This window comes from Paramisgurnus dabryanus, chromosome 24 (assembly GCF_030506205.2).
Source record: "Paramisgurnus dabryanus chromosome 24, PD_genome_1.1, whole genome shotgun sequence".
In the NCBI taxonomy this organism is placed as follows: Eukaryota; Metazoa; Chordata; class Actinopteri; order Cypriniformes; family Cobitidae; genus Paramisgurnus; species Paramisgurnus dabryanus.
In genome coordinates this window covers 24,573-32,110 of record NC_133360.1, presented here as the reverse complement: position 1 = coordinate 32,110, position 7,538 = coordinate 24,573, and the positions used below count along the sequence as shown (strand labels likewise).

The following is a 7,538-nucleotide window of genomic DNA, read 5'->3' as shown; positions in this document are numbered from 1 at the left end:
ATTTATTATATATATAATTTGATAATGATTTTAGAAATTGCCCCTAAAAATATTTTAGACTCAGGTAACTACTGTACCGATTGAAAGATATAGTAAACACATTTTCATTTGACTTAATCTACATGACAAATTATCACCAGTCGCATAATATCAGCCAAATAAGCACTTTTCCTTAACATTAGGCTATTTTTGAAATTATAGATTTAGAGGAAAACAAAGTACTTGCAGTCAGACCCCGTCCGAAGTCATAATGGGTCAGATTAAAGTCTACACTATTGACTGGATTCGTGACCTAATTGCGCAACAGCAGCCCTTGCTGTGCTATATTTATAATTATTCCATATAAGAACAGGCTGTTTATAACTTTAAGTGTCATAACATCATTCCTTAAAGTGAGTCCAGTTTACGTGCAGTGACCACTAAGCCAATAAAAAATCTGCCAATGGTATTATTTTTCATTTGGATGGATGAACTATTTTAGTCTATATCTGGACATGCATCTGTTAGTAAGATTTTAATTTCATCTCCTGTGGCACATAATTCCTTCCCAAGTTTGTTTTTAAATTGGCCAACAGCAAGATAAAAAGATAAAAAAATCTTTTTTGCATTCTAAAAGCATGAATGTGCCTTTAACATGTAAGATGGGAATATAAGAAAACATCATAAAGAAAACAAAGAGATTTTACTTTATTGGGCAAATAACAGAATGTAGGAAGTTTCAGTACATCAGTCTGTTTTATGACATGTGCTTGGCCTGGTAATTGATGAGTGTCTAAAAACACTAAGAAAACACAAATGCATGAACTTCAACACAAGTATTACGGTTGGCCCCAAAACCAAATACTAGTGGCAAGGTTCTACTCAAAATCATTTCAAAGACTTTGCACTGACCCTTACACCCCCCAAAATGAATTTATTCAGTAGAAAAGAATTTTACATAAAGAAAACACATTTTGAAAGAAAATTAAAAACAAATTTTTTTATGGCATACATATGTGTGTTATTCAAACAACTGATTTTCTGATGAGCCATTCTTCTTCTGTTATTCTCAATAAGGTACATTTTAAAGTTAATACAAATAATGAATTAAGACCAAACGGCCTTAGAAATAGATGATCCCCCCTCGATGCAGTGAAAGACATAGAGTCTGCACTGGGAGGACTGACAAATGCCGGGGGTGTTGTAGAACACAAGCCTGCCATCTCCATCAGCACCTCTGCTGGCTGTGGATGGGATGCTGATAGTTGGAGGACGTACCAGCCAACTGGTTCAACACTGTGATGTGAATATCATCCTTCCGCAGCTTTGGAGATGCAATCTTAGTGGTGCTTGGCAACAGAAGGGTAGGTTGATGTTCCCAGAGGTACAAAACCTGTCTCTACCAATCCACAAGGGTCATGTTCTCAAGCCTCCCCGAACGCTGCCTCAACGTGCTGAATGCCCAAGCATGAAAGACAGTGATCGTGACCATCCTTAAGACCCATATATTTGCCACATCCAGAACTGCACGGACAAAATGACATCTTTAAAAAGACACACTCGCAATGACAAAAGAGAATTGCTGTCTTTAAAAACACGCGTGCTGTTCTTTTTTAGGAAAATCACTCTAATGCTGTGCTTAATTAATGAAGCATGCAGGGGAGTGGCAACACAGACTTAACTCAAGTTCAAAGACAATAAAGAGATTGAAATCTGCCAGCTTCCACTGGGTTGCTGTTTGTACAACTAACTTCAGCAAGTAGCAAACTTCCGAACAGAAAGAAAGCTTGTCGATAGCAGTTGACTGCCGGCTTTTGAAGTGAATTTTTCTTAAGATGATTTCGAATTGCACCTGACTCTTATTTTATACTTGCACTGCAGGGTGGTGCCAGCAGATGCAAATATCTGCATGCCAATTTCATTGCCGTTTTACAAGTTTCTTGAAGATGAGTGATCTTGCGTAGTATGTTCCCATTACGTCGGTCAAGCTGTAAGTATAAAATCTTATTGCTTGATCTTAAAATGTTTTCAGGGGCACATTTCTTTATTTAACCAACCTAAAAATGCATTGAGATTAAAATCTTTATTTCAAGAGTGACCTGGCTAGGAAAGACAGCAACCAGAAACAAATATGCACATTTCCAACAGACACAAAAATCATGAATCATAGAACCACAAATCAAAAATAACAGCAACATATTTCCAGAGGATAAATCATATAATTTGCTTACAGTAATTTACACTCATTTAATCAGTTTCAAATTATTTTGTAAATTGTTCCAGGCGAAAGAAGCATTTTATCCAAAACCTTTTCCTAGCTCTGCTCGCACTCGAGGAACTTTAATATTAAACAAATCACTTGAACAGAGTTTATAGCATACATTTATATTTGAAAAGCTAAAATAATAATAAACTTTATTGCAAACACAGGTCCATATCATACTCATACATAATACACAGTATATAAAAAAAAGAACAAACAACACATATTAACCTATAAAACATACAGGCAATTACACCAATGCCTTCTTAACCTTGAAGTAAATCTATAGCAGCTTTTCAAGGGGCTGTCTAAAGATACAATTAGTTGGTTCTCCGACTTGTCCAGGCGGCACATAAAACTGAACATCAATTGTCTTAAGAGTGCCTCACAAGTAAGCACCCTATTAGACACAAACAGCTGACTAGCACTATGCCACCTAGGGACACGAAGCAGCAACCTCATTGCATCATTGTATGCTACTTTAAGCCTCTACATACTCTTCTTATAGTTAGACCACAATTGAGCAGAATATAGTGGTGTTATATAGGTTTTAAACAGAAAACACTTCACAGAGTCAGAGCACATGGAAAACTTCCTTATAAGCATGTTAGCTTGAGCATAAATTTTACAACACTGTCGGTAGAGGTCTTTGTCATCTGTCCAATCATCAGTTTAGACATGACCTAGATATTTAACCTCCTTACACACATCAAGAGGGCTATCAGACAAATAAAAAATTGGAAATATTGATTTCCTGTCCTCAATACTTCTAACAATCATTACATGGCTTTTCTTAGCATTATAGTTTATGTCATAATCAAGGCCATACTGACAGCACACCTTCAACATTTGCTGCAGCCCAACACTATAAGGACAGATCAAGACCAGGTCAGCAGCATACATGAGGTGGTTAACAATAGTTTTGCCCACAAGACAGCCTGTTTTTAACCTATTTAACTGATTTGATAAATCATCCATGTATACATTAAATAGAATAGGTGACAAAATTCCTCCTTGCCGCACTCCATTACTAACACAGAATGGAGCAGATACAGCACCGTCCCATTTAACCTGGAAAGTTTGATGTGCATACCAAAACACTAAAATTCTCACAAAGTAGCTAGGAACACCTCTTTCCATCAATTTTATAAACAATTTCTCATGATTAATTTGATCAAATGCTTTTGTAGCATCAATAAAACTGAGAAATACAGATGAATTCATGCTAGTGTACCTAAACACAATCTCTTTTAGAGCATAGATACACATATCAGTTCCATGCTGCCTTTTGAACCCAAACTGATTGTCATTAGTGAGAACATACATTTCTAATTTTTTCAGAAGTATTCTCTCCAGTACTTTAGAAAAAATACTGGCTAATGCAATAGGTCGATAATTATCAACACTGTTTTCAACACAGGTACTAATAATACAGACATAATAGCATTAGGCAGGACACCATGAACCAGGCAACCATTAAAACACATAGAAAGCAAAGGACAAAGCTTATGGCTTGCATATTTTAAGTGTTCTGCAGTAATGCAGTCCATACCACCGGCTTTATTGCAGTCTAACTTATTAATGGCATCATGTATATCTACTGCCCTAACTGCCATATCTGCTGAGACATTACTATATTCATAAACATTTGTAACTGAATTACTTTTAACACAGTTAAAAAGATTATAGTAATGCTCACGCCAAAGCTCAGCTATTTTTTCTGGACTACTAACACCTTCAATGTCAGACGGTAAGGGTGTTTTATAATTGTTCATTACTTTAACCTCTTTCCAGAAGTCAGTAGGGTTATCCTTTGCTAACTTTCTGGCAAGCGAGTCTGCTCTCATTGTGATTTCGTTTTTCTTAATAAAATGGAGTGCATACTTAAATTTAGCATTTGTGCGTTTTTTCATATCCAATAATACCCCATGTCTAGGCCTACCTGCCTCAAAGACAAGTAAGATGAAGTTAAATCTCAAAAAGACTTATAGATATAACAATACCGATAAAATAAAACATCTTTGAGTATACAAAGATGGTAACTCAGCATTATCATATAATGATGTTTTATTAACGTAGTCAAAATAAGGGAACAATGCATCAAAATAAGCAACTTAAGTGTCACCTGCTATAGTCTTCAGGATCCATCCACCACAACGTCTTCTCTCACTCACTAGGTTACTCTCTAAATTCATTTCATTTCATTTCATTTACACCATACTTCTAGATGGGATCGCTCAGTCAACAACACGCTACCGTTTAGGCAGAACAATAATTTTCACTACTAAAGATAGCTTTATTAGTACTCTCCCAGACCTGTCTGGATATTGTAATAGAAACCTTGAACAATGTTTGTTCTAGCATGCTGGAAGCTGTTGCTCTCATTAGATCAAAGAGAATAAAAAAATCACCAGCACCATGGTATGACCATCATACCGCAGCCCTTAATAGGGTAACTAGAAAAATGGAACGAAATTGCAGAAGCACAAAATGAGAGGTATGGCGTGCAGCATGGAAAGAGAGTGTTCAACACTACAGACAGGCTATAAAAACCGCCAGATCTACCTATCTCAGAAAGCTTTTTGAAGAAAATCATAAAAACCCTCCATTTCTCTTTAGCACAGTTGCAAAATTGACTAGAAACAAAGAACAAACAAAAACGATATTAAAGCAACACTATGTAGTTTTTTACCTTTAAATAATGTCTCTAAAATTATTTCAATGATAGAACAACTTTTAACTGGACAAATTGTACTGTTGCTTCAACCTGAGCAGCCTCCTAGCTGCTACAAGCACACTCTGAAAGTGGCGGTGGAGGGTAGAGCACACAGCCCCGCCCCTCCCCCTGCCTTTAGAAGAGTGTCTGATACCAGGCACTGTTGCGCTTTTCAACCACATGGGGGAGCTGTAAGTCATTTTTACATGGAAACTACATAGTGTTGCTTTAAACTCCAACCTAATAGTCCAACTTTATAAACTTCTTCATTAACAAAATTATGGTTATTAGGGAAAACATAAAAGCTACACAAGCAGCCACCATTTTTCCCAATAGTTTATTGAATACTAGATTACCACATCCATATAATAAACCACAAGTACCTTCATCATAATTAAAATAAATATTATTAACATGTTTGAAAGCATTAATAGCAGACAATGTATGGAATGTATGTACACAATGATAACAATGAATAATAACATCTTTTACAAGAATATTTTTTCAATAAAATTATTTTAAGAATGACATTTTATAACCTCTTTGTAAGTTATCTCAGTCATAGTTACTCCCAACTGTCTATTTAGTGTCCTAGAGCTACAATACATGATTTAACTTATAAAACTCATAAGACATTATCAGTGTGTCATAAACTAAGCATGTTAGGACATAAGCTGTTTTGCAAAGTGCTTTAGAAAGTAATTAAAGCACAACTGAATTTATAATAAATTAGCATAAAATTAATGACTAAATTAGTTTATTATAGTGGTATTTGGTGTCTAACAGACATGTGCAAATGAGTATTGTGTGGGATTTCTGACCAAAAGTTGTTATCTCTACGACATACAGTATGTAAAGCATAAATACTTATAATGATGATGATAATGATAATAATAATAATAATAATAATAATAATAATAATAATAATAATAATAATACATGACTATAGTGTCATGCACCCACTATTAAAAAATAAAAATTAATATCTGTTGTCTCAATAATTTTTGGTTTGACTGTATATAACAAATAACTTTTCTAGCCAAAATGTACTAAAACAGATCAATAGAAATTTAAAGTCGAATAAGATAAAAAAATTACCTTACAATCAGCTGTGTCCCACTTTGTGTTCCAGTTAAAGAAAACTGCCTCAAATTATCACAGCAGGAACAAACTTTTGCTTATGGGTCTTGTTTAGATGATTATAATGAACCAATAGTTTCATATTCTATTAAAAAGGAGTGTTTAAGGCTGAGTAGATTTTAGCAAATGACCACCTAATATCAAAGCTTTCAACTTAAGACCACAATAACACTTGTGACCTTTGCTGACAAATGTCAAAGCTGTGATCGTCCTTCTATATTTATTTAAGTCCTAATATAAGACTACCCCTAAGAAGAAGATGCCTAAGAATTTGATTCACCACGTTATCATTTTATATGGCGTCAACACCTTAGAATTTATTCCACAGCCTCTTGCCATCTGTTCATACTTGCAGTGAAGATGACACATTCCTTTATCCATGCAAGGAAAAGCAAAAGGACAAGGGCAAATTCCAAGGAAAGACACATACAGTAGTACATGCACCACCACACCATCCTGTACAATTGGCACATTTAGTAGCTGATGTTTTATTCTTCATGCTATCATTGTGTGATGCATTAATCTAATGTAAATTAGTTTTCACATTTAAATGGGTTCAAACAAAATTTTGTACACAATTTAATTTATTTTACATAAAACCACAAAACAACAAAGTCCAACAGATCCAAGTTAACACATTAGTCTATCAAAACATAAGACAATAGAAAGTATTGTTAAGAAGTCAAATGAATGCATATTATAACACCATTTTTATCTGAATATTTTAAATAAGATAAAATCACACAGTTAAATAATTGACAACTGGATTTCCACCACAACACTTGAAGTTAAAATCTTGCACATAAATATATATCATATACAGCTAATCACTGACTGTCATTTATTTATTTCATTATATTTACATAAATAAAATAGAATGTTTCTGTTGTCCTGAAGGCTTCTAATTTTGGATTTCTATGAAGAAAATTTGTCTACAGCAGGGTCAGTCAACCGGTGGCCCGAGGACCAAATGCGGCCCTCCAATTATCCAGCAAGCTGGTCATCTTTGTCTGATTTAATATCAGCGTGGTTAATTTAAAGCCACCTTTTAGCTGTACATTATAAATGACAGTCGATAAACTAGAAGGAGAGTCTTAAAGGAGCTGCGTGGGGTGCCAACCATCTGTGGGTGCATAATTTTCGGATCCAATTTGAGATTTGGATGCATTAAATAAAATAAACCTGTTTTACTACACAGCCTATATATATATATTTAGCATGTAAACAAAGTCAATGATTATTACTTCACGTTGATTTCTATTAAATATTCAGATGTTTTCATGTTAAGGGAACAAGGTTACTGTTCATTTTTAAAATGTCAAGACTTTTTGAAAGGTTAAGCAAAAAGTCTCATCATTATTCTTCCTTTCCTTTCCGCTTCAGTTTCCATGTGGACCAGAATAAGCACTGTTGTATCCAAATTTGCTTCTTTGTCACACA

At 34.7% G+C, this 7,538-nt stretch overlaps 1 long non-coding RNA gene across 1 annotated transcript; it reads right to left on the bottom strand.

Moving 5' to 3' along the window:
* Positions 1-663: 663 nt before the first annotated feature.
* Positions 664-6,320, bottom strand: LOC135721001 (uncharacterized). The gene is made up of 2 exons (XR_012335921.1): positions 6,057-6,320; positions 664-1,503 (listed from the first exon to the last, which is right to left on the bottom strand). It is a non-coding gene; the product is annotated as an uncharacterized lncRNA (long non-coding RNA).
* Positions 6,321-7,538: the final 1,218 nt, after the last annotated feature.